Genomic DNA, 15,231 nt, shown 5'->3' on the forward strand with positions numbered 1-15,231 from the left:
TAGTCTGCAATAGAAGAAACCGAAAGACAGAGAGAAATGAAGAGAAGATACAGAAACCGAGATTCCAGGACGGAAAAGATCAAGATGACCGCCCAAGAAGTAGAAAAAGAGCAATGGAGGTCTATAACTAATAAATCTACCCGAGATAAAAAAAGAAGTCAATTGCTTCGAACCCATAGTTCCGTGTAGACACATTAAAGTAAGGTTTATGTAGCGTGTTTTACATGGCTTGGGCTTGCTTTATTGAATTGAACGTCTTCGATTTGAAAGCTGTGATAAACAAACTGTAAATGAGCAAAAGCGGAGGAGAGAGAGAGAGAGAGAGAGAGGGAGGAGGAGGAAGAAGAAAGGCGTCTTCTGCGACTCCAAGTCGAAGCTTCTAGTGCTTAATATATCCGGAGGTGGTGGAGGCGTCGGCCGTGGCAGCAGCAGCAAAAGTAATTTAGAAGCTTTCTCTTGTTCCAAAGTTTCTCATCAGGAAGAGTTGCTCTGTTGGTCGTGGAAAATTGGGGGAAAACTCTCGCAGGTGCTTGGGAAGCTCACTGAGGTTAGGGTTTTGTCATTGCTGTTTAATGATTTCACGAGTGTGATTCCGGATGAACTTTGGGGTTTGCAGAAGTTAGAAGGGCCTGATCTCGAGGGAAATTCGCTTTCTGGAACTTTGCCGCCCAAATTTTAAGGCCAGAGGAGGTTGCAGGTCCTTAATCTCGGTTCCAATAAGCTTGTAGGGGAGATTCCTACTTCTCTTTCCAATTCTATAGGCTTACAGATATTGAACGGGACAATTCCCCGGTTTCTTGGCAAATTTATTGAGCTGAAAGGGCTGTTCTTGTCTCTTAACAAAGGGGAAGGAGAAGAAGAGAGATAAGGGGAGAGAGAGAAGAAAGGAATTTTACAAGACTAGTATGTATGGGGATTAAAAAAATATTACAACCGTGAATTTAACGGAAAGATAACGGAAGGGTGTTTTTGTCTCACGGTCGTAGTACAGGAGGGTGTTTATAATTTATCTTTTATATTATTTTATATATATTTATACATTTATATTTATACTTTTTCAAATTAAACTTAAGTCTTAATTTAAAAAGAGTATAAATACAAATATATAGAACGTAAAACCTTGTATTTTATATAATTTTTTGTGTATTTGGAACTGTGATAAAATTGAAAAATGATATTAAAAAATGACATTAGAGGCTCTAGGATGGTTGTCAAATAAGGGGAAGTAGAGTTTAGGTTCTATACTCACTTTTGGGATGTTTTAAAAACTAACCCAGAATTAAAATTGCTTGAAAATCGGTTTTAGAGTCAGCGAATGCTAGTTGAACAAGTTGCTTATTTGTGGTGGGATTACATAATAAGTGGCAAATAATAGCTTATTTGTATGTGGTGTAAAAAGAGTGAATTGTTTTCAAAATATGTAATAAAAAAAAAAAGCAACCAGGAGTAGCTTATTTTAAGCACTCTAATTTTTTGGGACAAAATTGTCTTCATAATTTTAAATCCCATCAAGTGTTTTCCATTTGATCTCCAACATGAACCAGCAAAGGCGACATGTGACTCCAAGCTGAGAAATTGTTCTACATGCATTAATCTTTTCACTTTTTTTTCATTTTTTTTTTCTGTTTTGGACAACTCTTCATGTCTATATTTGTCATTTCCACAAAAATATATACATATTAATTAAGTGTCTCTCAAAATATTATAACCCAAAAAAGTACATAAAATAAGTGTAAGTGGTTTGGAAAAAATCTCCCAAACAGTAATGAGTAATTATTTCCAAACATGAATGGAAATGGATTTGAATTTAAAAAAGAAAAATTCCCCTATGACTTTTCAATAAATTTCATATTTAAAAATTTTAATTATTAGAAAATGTCAAAAGATATAAGGGCAAAATAGAAATTTTAAAAAATTGACATGGAAGAAAAGTCAAGAGAGGAGAGGCTTTTGTCGGCCAAAAGATGTTTAAGTATTTTGGTGAAATATGAGGAAAGGCATTATGAGATAAAGCGTCTCCTAATTTCAAGACATTCTGTTCTTACTAGTGCAGAGAGAGAATACTAGAGACGATGAAGGCGGTTCCCAATTTTTCTTCATTGTTAGCGTTCACATTCATCTTCAGCTCCATTTATCTGTTATACTTGCTCGATATATCTCAAGCTCAAACTACCAATCCCATTGAAGGTATCTCTCTCTCTCGTATTTGGTTGCTGGATCTATGATAAGAGTCAGTTCACTAAAAGAATACCGGCCTAAGCACTTGGTGACCAAAAAAGTTTGGTCCTTGTTGGATTTTAATCTTATAAGAGATTAAATCCAATGGGTTTGATTGGTCAATTACATGAGAAACTATACCTCTGCATACTTGATTGAAAAATTAGTTTTTTTCTTACAAAACCCTGTTTTGAACTTGTCATACATTGGAAAATTATAAGTTGTAACTGTTAACCACTTTTTAAATAGTCACAATGTTTGAAATTATGACTGTTCAATGTGCCTTCTCTGAACTAATGCTTACTTTTCTTTTTCATACCTCTTCATAAACTATTTAAGGAGCATGAATCAGACTTCAAAAACACACATTTTCAAAATCCACATTCTCTCTCTTTCTCAATCCGGTATGCTACAGTCTCACAGAAGGTTTATTCGGAGATTCTTCAACTTTGCTGGTTGCAGATTTTCACCCAAGGTTTTGTTGTATCCTGGGAACAGATTTGCCTGTAACCCAACAGCAAACTCGATGAAACTAAATTGAGACAAATAACATTTTAAAAACAGTATCTTAAGAATTCCATCGACAGTCGTTCAAGGTTTTGAAAACCATTTCAATAGTCCTCATCTTCGATGAATCATGATTGACAGTCGTTCAATGTTTCTAGTTGTGATTGTAATAGTTCCATCGTCATTGGCCTCTAGGTCTGCTGGTTACCTATGAATTGGATCCATTGCTGGATCCTGGATCCCTAGTAGGTTGAGCTAGTGGTCGAAATTATTTGGAGACACAAAATGGTTTTCAAAACCCTTCAAATAAACAAGGAAAAATATGATTTTTTATACATATAAACTACTCTAGCTCTATGCTTAAATCTTAATATGCTGTTTTAGTTTATTACGGAGCAATACTATAGCTAGATTATAGGGTAGCAGGACGATCTCGACTGATTGTGGATCAGGTAAAAAAAAAAAAAAAACTGATTCGCCTGATAATCAAGTCAATTAAGTTGAATTGAGCAGTGCTTGAATAGAACATTTCTATTCTTCAAAATAAAAAAAAAACATTGTTCTTTTTCTTCTTTTGAGATAGAAGATTGTCGATATGATGAAATAAAATAAAATAAAGGGGTTTTTACAGCTCAGTCCACTCTTATAAAATAAAATAAATTATTTTTTGCCAATCTGTACTTTATTGGGGTACTGAAATTTTAACTCCCTGAACTTTCATTTGTGAATTGTGACAAAGACCTCTTAGCCACTCTCAACTTTCAGATCCAGCACTTCCCCCCACCCCACCTGTTCCCCCATTAATGGGTTTGGCAGTACAATTAATCAGATCCAGCATTTCCCCCCCACCCCACCCCACCCCACCCCATTAATGGGTTTGGCAGTACAATTAAGTTACGAAAATGTATATTCAAAGTTTTGTGATCTTTTGTACTTTTCTATCTACCATTCTGTAATTTTTTTCTTTTTTCTTATTTGTGTTTTTGTTACATTTTTTTTTGCAAGTTTCTACTTTTTCTTTATTTTTTTTATTTTTATTGTATTTTATTAAATTTTTATAAAATGGTCTCATAAAATGATATAATAACAGTTTGGGATTTTAGGAAATTTAAACATATGCATGACAGTGAGAAAATTACCTAAATACTGAGGAGATGAAGTACTGGAATGTAAAAGTTCAGATGAATCTTTTCCCCAAATAAAAGCTTGGGGGTGTTAGAATGACATATATAGACAGTTGAAAGCTGGCCCTACATCGTCACATTTACCTACGATGGATAAAATTTCAAAACATGAAAAGCAAACTATTAACAATGAATTTGTGGAGATCACACTAGCGCCACACAGGCGCCCCACATTCACATCTAATCCAAGCGAGCATTGGGAACATCTTCCGTATTTGTTATGAGATTGGATCTACTTTTTACAATTCACGCCTCACAGGCGTTTCACACGTACATCCAATCATACATTCGGAACATCTCCTGTACTTATTAATTATTATTCACGGGAGATATTTCTAATGCATATTGAATGTGCCTGTGAATCGCCCATTTGTGAGGAACAGATCCCGTCACACTTGTTATTGGGAAGATGTGAACAATATATGGTTGGGAGGCATGCCGTGTGGGGCACCAATGTGAACTGGAAATTGTGTGTTTTTCTTTTAGGGTGATTCTAACTTTTAAATTAAATTGTAATCATTCATGTTTGGTAAAATAAGCCCGTTTTAGGAGGGCTTTTATCTTGATTGTGTTGCCTTGACAAATATACTTCAAGGATGCCGAGATAGCTTCACCATAAAGTCGGATTTTGCAGTTGGGGTTTTACCAAATAAGACTTCACGTCATTCCATTGAGATCAAATCAGTCCTCCAAAAGATTACCCCCTATAACATCCCACAGCATATTTCCGCTTTGTATTAGGAACATCTTCCAATGATAATATAACAAATAATGATGTCATTATTGAGAGATGTTCCTAATACACGGTGGAGATGTGCTGTGGGACATTATAGGCGGCAATCTTACGTGGGGGGTGGGGGGCTAATTTGATCTCCAATACAGGTTCTTCATCCCAAACACCTGTGAGGGGTGTCATGTCTCGTGTCTTCCTACTTTGACACCAAGGGGTGCAAACTGCCAACGCAAATAGGGAGGCCCAATTTGATAAATTTCTGACATATTGGGCTCCCATTCACAACTGGGCCCATTAAAAACTTAAAAAATTATCAATTCACTCGGATCCAAATTGCACCCCAACATTTACCGGATCTGTAATTGTTACTTGACTTATTTTTTTTCTCTTCTTTTTTTTTATCTGCTTAGGTCAAGGGTTGAATCATGTGGTTAGATTTGCCATATTACTAGCAGCTAGAAGTACCACATACATGCAAGCAATATTTTGGCTGTTTGGTAGCTTTCTTCACATGACAAGTTATTCCATCTGGGTTTGTTTTATTTGCAGTTGGAATTGAAATAATCTATTACTCTTATTTGTTTGGTTCAGATGGGAATCAAAGTCAGAATCAACTAAAATGAATTCTTATTTTCAAGGAAGGGGAAGAGAATGGTCATTCTCTCAAGTCAAATGGGAGAATGTCATTTCACTAGGAATGGATGGGATTATAATTCCACCGAACAAATTGATTAAAAGTAGAATGGACCATTCCCATTTTAATTCCAGACCCTTTTTTTCTTGCTTGCCATTTTAACTAAAACAATAATACTTGCAATTTGCAATTGCTTCTCAATTCCAAATTCATCATCTAAAATAGCCATAAAATGGTTTGCTTCTATTTGGGTGTCTTGCTTGTTAACCAGTTATTCAGTTATTTGTTATTATAATATTTTTAAAACGTCATTGATCCAGACAGTAAGGTTCAAAGTAGCGACCACGTATCAGTACGTATCGGTTGATATGTATCATTTTAGGACCCCTCCGATATATGCCCCTACAATGAGTGTATCAGAGGTTTGACCGGTTCAGGGGTGAAGGAGCCCTAAACCGCTCCCTGAACCGATTGCGAAAATAAAAAAACAACAAAAACAGTATAGAATCGCCCGATAGCCTCTCAAACGTATCAATATTTTGAGCCTTACCATACAGTCAGATCATTTGGATTTAAAATAAATGATTGAACCATTGACATGAAAAATGGAGACTAAAACAACTCCAATTCCAAATCACTTTTTTAAAACCAACCATTCTATCTTATGTTACAATTAACTAGAGACCATACCATCTGAACCATCATCACTTAGTAATAAGCAATATTTTGACTTTAAAACAACTCAAGCAACCATATAAAAAGGGGGACATGCATGGAAGGAAATATAGAGCATACAGAGCGAAAAGGGTTTATGGAACGAATACTGGTCTAACTTACGTAATTTGATTTTTATATCACAGCGAAGGCTTTAAACTCAATTTTCCAACGATGGCAACGATTCTCATCGGATATCTCAGCAGTCAGCAATGGCTGGAATATAAGTGGAGAACTGTGTAGCGGTGCCGCTATCAATAAAACAACTGATCTGGCAAGTACAAACTATAATCCAGGGATTCTATGCGACTGCAGTAGCAAAGCTGGAACCATTTGTCACGTGACACATCTGTACGTCTTGATTAATTCTTATTTCTCTCTTTTTTCTTTTTTTCTTTTTTTCATATTCTAATGGTGCAGAGAATGCAAAGTTTACCTATAAATCGGCTTTATGTCCATGCATGAATACTGCTTTACAGCAAGTGGTATCAAAATTGACGATCCGAATGAAAACATCCGGGTAATCGAATCGATCAGTTTATGTTTTCTTTTTTTCAAAATTTTGGTTTTTAGTTAAAAAAGCCGTGATTCATATATATATATATATATATATATATATACACAATTTTTACATATATTAAATATATTAAATATATTTTTAAAATATATGTCATATATCTTATCATATCTTTTTATGATGGGTTCGACAATCAGACAAGAAAGATATGATAATGGAAAATCTTATAGCCAATTAACCGGTATTACAAAAGAGGTGATCAATCAGGTGGTATTTATTAAATTCAAGGGGGTGCTTTGATTGGTCAAATCCCTTTAGTACCATGTTTTTTAGATATCATAGATTTTCATGTTTATAATATACTACTAAATGTGTACGTGCATTGCATGTGTCAGTTTCAAATGATGATGATGATAATAATATTTTAGTATTTTTTTATTAGAACTTGTGTAACAAAAAAATGATAAAAGCATGGTGTACTATGAATATGTTGTCTTTTAACTCAAATACCTAACTTTAGATGTTTTTATAGTTTTTATCAATGGTTTCAACTTGTGGTTGAGCCAAACAATTGGGTTTATTAGCTTGTCACTTTTTGAGTATGTTTTAAACTAAACTTTTTTTTTTTTTGCAAAAAAAAGAAAAAGAAAAAACATTGACTTGGTGAACAATCAAATGACCATTATTGTTAAATCACTAACCTATTTGCCCGGGTTAATGGACCACGGTTAAGACATCAATTTGATTTTTTATATATTATTAGTCATTTCCATCTTTACTAATAACAATTCTCATTTTTTCAAACATGCTTTTGTTTAATATAAAGAACAAATAATATTAATGACATATTCAATTTTTCTATAAAATTTATAAAAAATTCTATATTTTTATTTTTAATTATTTAATTTAAGACATAATAAAAGTTACTTATTTACAGGAGAAAATGCAATTCCAATATATTATTTAAATATTGATTTTTAGTATTATCATCAAATCAATTGAATAGATTGATTAATCTGTCATCCAATTTAAAACCATTTAATTAACCTAGTTAATTAAGCTATTGAACCATTTGACATAGTTAGTGGGGTCATGTGTTAGACATTAGTGCCATTTATTTTTTTTCCTAAATTTTATCCAATTTTCACCATTAATGAAAACAATTATTATTTATCACACTTATTTGTTTATATGATGAATATATAATATTATACATTGTGTCCAAATTTCTACATTTACTAGAACATTATATATTTTATTATTTAATTATAACAACATATGTTGACCCATTTGACATGTACATTTGCACTACTAACCCACCACTTGGATGGAAAAAGCTATTTTGCTTTTTCAGTTGATTTTAAGTCATGTATTCAATTTCCATCATTAATAAAAGTAATAATTCTTATTTTCATGTTTATTTTTGTTTAATGAGATAAATATATAACATTATATATAAATGTATCAAATTACTTTATTTTTGTTTAATGTGATGAACAAAAAGGTTAGATTGTTTACTTGCCATGTACATATGAAAATGGTTTCATTTTCAAATTGGTTCTAAATTTTGTATTTCATTTATGTCATTCATAAAAATAACTCTTATTTATCACACTTATTTTTGTTTTATATGATTAATATATAATATTATAGATGTACCCAAAATTATTCCATAATTTTTTTATATTATTCTACTTTTAAAAATTATACATCATGGGTTAACCCATTTGACTTGAAAGTTTCACTTCTCATCGGTTTTAAATTGTATATTCCAAGCCCATAATTAATAAAATTATGTCTATTTTATCATGCTTGTCTTTATTTTAATATGACAAAGTTTCTTTATTTTTTATATTTTTAAATTTTTATTATTTATTTATGACACCATGTAATTATCCATATGATTGAACTATTTGCCCACCAAATAGATGAAAAATATGGTTTCATTTCTAGTTTTATTTTCAAAATATAAAATTTCATTCTATTAATATTATTGTGCATGAATTTATTAGTGAAATCTAATAATGAGAAACAAAAGTAACTTAAATGTTGAGTTCAATGAGAGAGAGAACGAGATTTATTTAATGCCTAAATAGGAGACTTAATGAGAGGTAATTGGATGCATTTAATAGTATTGTTTTAATTACACTTTCTGCCTTCTCAATGAAGATGAGCCAAATTCAAGAGAAGGGGTATTTTAGTAAAAAATTTCCAAAATCCTAATACTTTATATATAGTAAGTAGACCTGTTCATGGGCCGGGTGGCCCGACGGGCCGGCCCGGCTCGGCCCGACCCCCGGACAGGCTTGAACAGGCTTTTTGGCCTACGGGCTTAACCTCGAGCCAAAAAGCCATGCCCGCATAAAATTCGAGCCGGGCTCGGGCTTTGCCAAAATAGCCCGGCCCGACCCGACCTATATTTAAACGTAAGTAAACCCGATCCGACCTATAGTTAAACCTAAGTAAAAATCCTATGTGATGTCCATTTGAATAAGTTTTTTGATTTGAGAAGGTTGTTGATTCACTTGTAGGCCCATTGTTCATTTAAATAGGGGAAAAAAACACCTGAATTAAAATAGATAATGTCTATTTGAATAAGGAAAATTTTGATTTTCTTTTATTAGGTCGGGCTTCGGGCTCGAGCTCGGGTTTCGGGTCTTTTATCAGGGTCGGGCTCGGGCCCAAGTTCTAGGCCCATTGGTCGGGCCGGGCTCAGGCTCGGGCCTATTATTTTTCTGTTAATGAACACTAAAAGCCTGGCTCGAGCCCGGCCCGGCCCAGCCCATGAACAGGTCTAATAGTAAGTGGGCATGTGCTTTGTATGTGGTTGTATTGAGTTGTGAAGTTTCAAGTGTCATTGACAGGCCTACTAGCTTGGCTATGTTCATCTTTTTGTAGTATTTTATCTTTTTGGTGTATTTTTTTTTCATCTATAAAAAGTATAAGATTTAAATAGAGGGAATTTAATGAGGTGAAAAGTAGTAGTTCAATTTACAATTTAAACTAAAGTTCAATGTATCAAAAACTTCCGATATGCATAGATAGGGATGAAAAGTCAAGATATGCATAAATATTTAAGGAAATTCAAAGATATCTTAAAAAGTATATTACTAACAATAATTACAAGTTTTAAATGATTATAAATAAGTCATTTAAATGTAAAAATCCATAATTTAATGGTATATATAGTGTGAGATATTGGGATACAATTAATAAATGTTGAAAAGAGATGAAATAAATAATTTTATTAAAAAAATCAAACTACAATAATTTTAATCTTAAAAAAATGGAATAAATAACTGAACCAATTAATTGGTTAATTGGTTGATTCAATTCGGATTGGTTTGAAGTTATACCTGTGGAACCACCATTTTCTTTCTGAATGGGGCTGTGGAAAATGTGGGTTAGGGCCTGCTTTAACATATGAACCACAATGGTGGGCTTACTAATCTGAAAAGTGATATAAACATTGGCAAGAATATTACCTTATATTTTTCCAATTGCAAATAAATTGTGACAGAGTAAAATGTTTGAAAGAAACACACCATTTTAATTACTCACCATATTACTCGGTAAAATTCTATGTAGGTCCATGGTAAATCGTTTCGCCATCAAATGGAGAAGTAAATTTAATCTCGTTTATACTAATCTATTTCACTTAATTTCTCTCTTTTTTTTTTTTTTTTTTGACAGGTAAGTTTATGCAAAAAATGTGAGGGGAAGAATTCCAGATGAGCTATCCAACTTGAGACAACTTACCTATCTGTATGGCTTCTTGTTTACTCAACTACCTTTCTATTAATCTTTTGTTTTTTTTTTTTTAAGTTTCTAAAGTCATTTCCATTTATCAAACCCCTCCCCCCTGGATATCTCAGTAACAATTTAGGAGGTGTTGAAGTCAAGCAATGCTGGAACCTAGTACCACATTTAGTTAGGATGTATTTCAAATTAGGATTTTTTTATCATTTAGTTGGCATGATCTTTGAGTTGGGAGCATTGGCATCTGCTGCTTAGCACACACTGTGCATAAAACTCTACATAACCAATTGTGAATGAACACAACGATGTTCTATACACATGACCAACGATGCTGTGAGTAGCAGATCCAGGAAAGGGAGGGAGGTTGGCATAGGAGTAAAACAATTCAGGAATGTTTTATAGCATAACCTTGTGTTTGATTGTGTGTGTATAGAGAGACTGGATCTGCTTCTCACACAGGGTGCCTCACACGAATCTCACAGGCACATCCCACCATGCATTAGGAACATCTCCCATACTTATATTTTATTACTAACGGGAGATATTCCCAATGCATGGTGGATGTGCCTACAAGGTCGGTTTGACGCACCCTGTGTGAGGTAGGGGTGTTCACGGTTCGGTTAACCAAACCATGTCTCTTTTTTGTAAACTAAACCGGTAGTATTTGTTTTTTCATTTTGCCAAACCGAAATCGAACTGGTACCACCGGTTAACCGGTCTTCTGGTTTCGATTTTTAATCGGTTCAGTTCTTCGGTTTTTTGGTTTTTTATATTTATAATATATATTATATTAATATATGTATAATATTATATTATAAATAATAAATGATATATAATATATTATAAATATTTTAAAAATATATAATATATTTATAAATAGATCATTATAAATATAATATAAGTATATATTTATATATATTGAATATATATTTATATAAAATACATAGAAAATATGTGACATAAATTAAAAATATTTATAAAATATACATATAAATATATATACCGGTCGGTTCGGTTAACCATTGGTTTTTTTATAGGTTAACCGAAAACTGAACTGGTCCTTCTATTTTTCAAAAATTCTGAATCGAAACCAAACCGACCAATTCACTTGACCGCATTTTGCGGTTCCGTTTTCTTGGTTCGGTTCGGTTTTTCATGGGCACCCCTAGTGTGAGAAGCAGATCCCAATTTGTGTATGGGGGGGGGGTGTCCTACCAAATGTTTATGGGCTCATTCGTGTGATGAGCCCAACCTGGACCAACCTAGGAAATTATTTTAATAGCAAATAGAGGGTAACCCATGCTATGCGCGAACTTTGTTAAGTGAAAGCAAAACAATGGAAATGCATAATAGCAAATACATTTTTTATTAATTATTGATAATTTTCTGCTATTTTCTATTAATTTCTTGAAATTATCATCTTTTCCCAAAATATTGATAATCTATGTTTGACTATTTTCTTAATTAATTTCTGTTCATTTCTACTAATTTATCACAATTTTTGGCAATTATTGGTAATTTTCTGTTATTTTGATTAATTTTTGGAAATTATCATATTTTTCTGAATATATTGGTAATTAATTTATCATATTCTTGGTTATCATATTATCTATTTCTATTAATTACCATATTCTTTATTATAATTTCTGTAATTTTTGATAATTTTTATTATGAATTTATTATAAAATAAGTATACAATATTTTAACAGTAACTCGATAATTAATGTTTATTTATATTATTTTTTGGTAACCTATCATGTTTATTGGAAATAATGTTAAATCATTTTTGGTAATTTTTGGATAACTTTTGCTAGACATTATCAATGTTAATTCATTTCTGTTAATTATTGGTAATTGGTAATTTTGTGCTATTAATATTAATTTCTAGAAATTATCATATTTTAAGAAATATTGGTGTTTGATTTTTGGTTATTTTATTGGCTAATTTCTGTCCATTTCTACTAAATTATGACAATTTTTGGTAATTAAGCAAAAATTTCTGATATTTATAGCTCATATTATATTTAAATGTACAATTCAAATTGAAAATATAAATTAAATATAATTGCTGTTAATCATAGTTTAACTTAATTATATTTGTTACAGTTTCAAATATAATTTAAATGTAATTGGTGTTAATTACAGTTTGACAGGATATTTATTTTCAATAATAAAGCTATAAATTATTCAAAATAATAATAATTTTTTCATTTTGTAATTTAATTTTAAATATATAATTATACTTAAAACTTAAATTATATTTAAATATATAATTCAAATATAGTGCAAATTTAACATACAATTTAAATGTAATTACTGTTAATTATAGATTGAAAGTGAATTTAATTTGAATAATATAGTTTTTATATTATTTTGCCATTTTATAATTTATTTTAAAAATTATAATTCATTGATAATTAAACTTACAGTTGAACTATTGATAATATTTAATTTTAGAATATAACTACTCTTAATTATAATTTAAAATATAAAATTAAGTTATAACTTAAATTATATGTATGTAAAATATAATTTAAATATAATTACTGTTAATTATTGTTTAAAACATAATTTAAATATATTTTAAAATTCAACAGACTTTAGTTTTATCAATTATAATTAAGCATAGTTTAATTCTAAATTATAACTTAACTTAAATTTAAATATAATTTATATATGATTACTGTTAATTACAATTAAATGTAATTTAATTTTATATTTAAATAATTATACCATAATATTAATTAAATCATTGGGTTGGGCTCGACGAGATCAGAAAGATGATCCGGACCGATCTATGCCAAAGTGGATTCAAATCGGATCTTGGTCGAATACAAAAACCCGACGCATAGATCTTATCTTCTTGACCCGGGTCGAGCTATAGTGGTTGCTCAATACAGTGACCATGGTAGCCAAATAGAGTCATTCTTTCACTTAGTTTAGGCATCCAAACTAAAGCAAAGATGTCGTCAGCCAATCTTTGCATCAAAAACCGACCAAGAAAAGCTAGATTCGGCCAATAAACTCTTTATTTTTGTTTCAAATTCCTCTATTTCTTTCTAAATGTTTTCAAACAGAACCTATGTTCATAAATTGATCAATAAATGAAATAGATGCTCGGAGCACATAACTTTCAAAAAGATCCAAGAGATTAAGTGGGAGAAAGAAAGAACCATCCGCCCCTTGCTTTATGGTGATTTTCCGGCCAACCAATGAGAGAAAAACAATGAACAGATGTGATCTTGATTGCATTAATCTTGTAAAATTAATGGAAGCTTGTGTTAATCTTGATCGGATATTTATAATTTATTATAGAAGACTTTAGAATGTAAGTTACAACTGAATTGTACACGTGGACTCTAAAACAGAATTGTACATGTGGATAACAGATTCTGTAATATTGCCCCCTCAAGTTGGAGATGGAGGAGCACCCAATTTAGATTTTAACATGTGAAATTGATCATTGCCCAAGGCCTTGGTGAAAACATCTGCTGGTTGGATTTTGGTGGGAATATGGGAGGTAGCAATAGGCCAAGCTTGGATATGTTCATGAACAAAGTGATAGTCAATCTCAACATGCTTTATTCTCTCATGGAACACCTGATTGGGAGCAATATGTATGGTTGCCTTATTATCGCAGAAGACAGTCATGGGCTGAATATGGCTTAATCCAATATCATGAAAGAATCTCTTAAGCCAAATTAGTTCACTAGTTAGAGAAACCATGGAACGGTATTCGGCTTCTAAAGAAGATTTTGAGATTGTAGGCTATTTACGTGTCTTCCAAGAGATAGATGAAGAGCCCAACATAGTGAAGTAACCTGTTATTGATGCCTAGTGACAGGACATCCTGCCTAGTCTGAATCATAATAGTCACAAATGACTAGGTCATTGTTGGTAGGAAGAGAGATACCATGATCCGTTGTGGACTTCAAATATCTAAGAACATGAATTGCAACATCATAGTGAGCTTGTTTAGGCTTGCTCATGAACTAGCTGAGCACATGCACTAAATATGTGATTTCAGGTTTGGTAATTGCTAAATAGATCAACTATCCAACTAATCTTCAATATCTATTTGGGTGTGGAAATGGGGGTCCTTTTGCAAGAGTTAGTTGTTATTATTGAAGCATAGGAAAGGAACCAGGATGACACCCTAGCATGCCCATCTCAAATAAGATGTCAAGAGTGTATTTTCTTTGGTAAAGAAAGATACCATCTAGAGTCCTGGAGATTTTAATGCCAAGTAATTTTTAAGTCTAGCTATGCAATTGGAATCATTTCCGGCAATGGTTATATCATTGACATATATAGGAACTGCCAAGAAACTATTTGACCGAGAATCAACGAACAATGTGCAATCAGTTGTAGATTGAAGAAAACCATGATGCTTTAATGCGTTAGCTAGTGTGTTAAACTAGTTGCGCAATGCTTGTTTGATTTCATAGATTGATTTTTGAAGACGACAAACTCGTGTGTCACCCGTTGGTAAGAAATCCGAAGGTGGCATCATGTAAACTTCTTCATATAAGTCACTATTTAAAAGTGCATTACTTATGTCTATTTGGTGAAAATCCCAATGACGGGCTGCATCCAAAGCTAAAAGACATCTCACTATAACCAATTTTGCTATAGGAGCATAGGTGTCATTGTATCAACTCTAAGGGTTTGGTTATAACCTTTGGTGACTAATATAGCTTTGTAACGATCAATAGTCCCATCAAGTTTAAGTTTAAGCTTATATACCCACTTGCAGCACGCTGGGGATTTTTCTAATGGTAAAGAAGTTAAAGTCCAAGTGCCATTTCAGGCAAGGGCTATTAATTCATCTTGCATGGCTTGTTGCTATTTCTGGGTTGTTTTTTAAAACATTGCTTACATGTCTTTTGATTATTAGGTCTGGCAAAAGATCTTCTAAAAAATACTTACCAAATGGCCTCTAAGATTGAGAGCTCCCAATGAAGGT

General features: G+C 32.2%; 1 long non-coding RNA gene across 1 annotated transcript; it reads left to right on the forward strand.

Moving 5' to 3' along the window:
* Positions 1-2,052: 2,052 nt before the first annotated feature.
* LOC148869534 (uncharacterized) lies at positions 2,053-10,264 on the forward strand. The gene is made up of 3 exons (XR_016106868.1): positions 2,053-2,187; positions 6,136-6,340; positions 10,200-10,264. It is a non-coding gene; the product is annotated as an uncharacterized LOC148869534 (long non-coding RNA).
* Positions 10,265-15,231: the final 4,967 nt, after the last annotated feature.

The sequence above is a fragment of the Nelumbo lutea genome, chromosome 2, assembly GCF_056320005.1.
Source record: "Nelumbo lutea isolate HS-2025 chromosome 2, American lotus-T2T, whole genome shotgun sequence".
NCBI lineage: Eukaryota > Viridiplantae > Streptophyta > Magnoliopsida > Proteales > Nelumbonaceae > Nelumbo > Nelumbo lutea.